The 2,847-nt window shown below is 38.5% G+C and overlaps 1 non-coding gene across 1 annotated transcript; it reads left to right on the plus strand.

Annotated features, from left to right (window-relative positions):
• The first annotated feature begins 217 nt into the window (after window positions 1–217).
• LOC115071806 lies at window positions 218–320 on the plus strand. Its single transcript, XR_003850880.1, has one exon. It is a non-coding gene; the product is annotated as a U6 spliceosomal RNA (small nuclear RNA).
• Window positions 321–2,847: the final 2,527 nt, after the last annotated feature.

Consider the following 2,847-nt stretch of genomic DNA (forward strand, 5'->3'; position numbering starts at 1 on the left):
ATATTAAATCCAGTCAGAAGAGTTTGGTTACTCCCGTAACACTCATGCCGTTATTACACCCGTGGGCACCTTTTTCCAGTGCCACTCATTATCTTAGCTCAGAGGGGTCACAGCTGGGTAACAATGTGACTTTATGGTAGTGTGCACAGCACCTCCAGCACTAGGACAGCACTAAGAAAAGTTGTTAATAAAGATGAAGCTTCAAGATTACTACCGAGTGTTCACTCTGGCAGCACATATACCAAAATTGGGTTACTATGAAAATTAGCATGTCCCTGCACAAGGAAGACACACTATTTCAGGAAGCATTCCATAGTATTAAAAAATATATTATCAAGTAATTTCTCCATGTTTGGTCTATGATTTAAATAGGTGGTATCTCTAGTAAATAGGGTCTTACCACCAAATTCTGGCAGGTAACCATGAGAAACAGCAATATCCCGTATTGTTTGAGGGTCTATGGGACCCTCTTAGTCAACTACTCCGTAAGAAATGGTCCATTCCTGGCAAGTGGTTGTATCCTTTTTTTCTAGCCCCTGATGTCTTTTAGGGGTGCTTATCCTCAAATCAAGTTATTGAGAAATGCCACACACACTCTTTATATGTGCACATGCATGTATTTGACAAAGCCTCTCCTAGTACTAGCAGAAGTGTGAGTGCTCATCATTTTCCTGACGGTGAGCAGTGGTAGGTCTCCACAGGGCTTTTCTGAAGACCATTCCCATACTCCCTCCTCTACTCTAACCCTCCCTCTCCCACCCATTTAACCGTCTTACTCCATTATCCCCTTCCCCTCTATGTCTCTTCAGTCTACCTCCCCTCCCACAACACGCCACGCTCCCCTGTTGCCTAACTACTTTTCTGACCTTTATAGATTTTCAAATTGAAACACACGTATCTAAAGATTCGGCGCTAGCTTCCACATATGAGAGAGATTATGTAAAACATTTCTTTCTTGCTAGGTGTGCTGGCACAAGCCTTTAATCTTAGCACTCGGGAGACAGAGGCAGGCAGATCTCTGTGAGTTCAAGGCCAGCCTGGTCTACATAGTGAGTTCCAGGCCAGGTGGGCTGCAGGGAGACCCTGTCTCAAAAGAAAAAAAAATTTTTTTCTTTCTGGGTCTGGGTCAGTTCACTCAGGGTGATGGCAGGTCCATTCATTTACCTTCAAATTTCATAATATTTTTTTTCTTAAGAGATGAATGAAATCCCATTGTGTAATAGTACCATATGCCATTATCTGTTCACCAGTTGATGGACATGTAGTTTGTTTGCATTTTCTGGCTAGTGCGTAGAGAGCATCAATGAACATTAATGAGCAGGTAACTTTGTAGTACACTGCAGAGTTCTTTGAGCACATGACCAAGAGTGTTTTATTTGAATCATGTCATAAATCTATTTAGTTTTTTGAGAAAGCTCTACGCTTATTTACATTGTACTGCACTGGTTTGCCCTCACACAGCAATGAATAAGTATTTTCCTTTCCCTGAATCCTTCCAGCATTTGTCATTATTTGTCTTTTTTAATCTTAGTTATTCTAATTAGGGTAAGATGAAATCACCAAGTATATTTTATTTGTATTTCCATGGTGGCTAAAGAGGTTGAACATAAAAAAAAAAAAAGCTCTCAGCCACTGGTGTTTCATCTTGTGGTAAGTCTGCTTAATTGTGTGTCCCATTTTTTCAAATTAGATTGGTGCTTTTCTTAGCTTTTTGAGTTCTTTGTTTATTTTAGATATTAACTCTCAGATTCATAGCTTGTAAGGATTCTTTCCCATTATCTAGGCTGAGTCCTCCCTCAAATGATGGTGCCTTTGCTGTAGAAGCATGTCAGTTTCACAACGTCCCATTTGGCATTATGAAATTGTTTTATTTTAATTGGATTTCAGTCCTTAAAGAATTTCTGTGAAGTTATTGTCTATCATGAGGATAACAGGATAGAGATTTTGGTGACCACACTTAACAAGGAGTCCAGTCTTTTCAAATGTAGTCTGCCGACAAGCCTCCCTCCTGTTTTCCCATCTTGTTTGTTTATGTGTTTGTTTGTTTATGGCCCAATGCAATTAGAGTTGCCAACATGAACATGTTTATGGAGTTACTTGGAGAGACAACTTACCAATGGTCATAGCACTGAGGAATATAACCCACTTCCTCCAGGAAAACTGTCAATAGTCTCGCTGAGTTTCAGGCAAGGGGCAGAGGGTCAGAAAGGGTGGTGGAGGAAAAGCGCATTCTATACAGAGGGACAGGAAGGAGAACAGAGAAATTCAGACACAAAGTTTCAGAAAAAGACACACGACATCAGGTTTCCTGAGCTGTAAATCGTAACTTATTAAAGATTTACAAAAACAGATAATTTAATTGCAATTAAATATGTGGCAATATGCGGTGTTAAAACAATGTTTGAAAATGTTCTTCATGAAAATAAGAAATTAATATGTTAAGGAAAGTGCATACATTGTTGATACAAATATTTACTTCAAGAACATGCCAATATCACTACAGTTCTTTGAATTTCAGTCATAAACACATGTATTTGTAGGTAAACAAAAAGAATCAACACATATCCACAGTATCTATTTCTAATTAGTGCAACTAGCATTGACTTATGTTTTGTATTATCATAGTGTGTTTGAAAAGTATAGTGAATTTTTATCACTTTCCTAAGGAGAATATAAGATAGTTTCTTTTTATTTATTTGTTATTTGTATTTTATGTGTATGAGTGTATTGCCTACATGTGTGTAAGCTCACCTGTGTTGTGCAATACCTGCAGAGGTCGGAAGGAGCCTTCAGATGCACTGGAAGTGGAGTTGATGAGAAAATAAAAGAAAAATGAGACCAATCTCA

This window comes from Nannospalax galili, unplaced genomic scaffold (genome assembly GCF_000622305.1).
Source record: "Nannospalax galili isolate Female #2095 unplaced genomic scaffold, S.galili_v1.0 scaffold860, whole genome shotgun sequence".
Taxonomy (NCBI): domain Eukaryota; kingdom Metazoa; phylum Chordata; class Mammalia; order Rodentia; family Spalacidae; genus Nannospalax; species Nannospalax galili.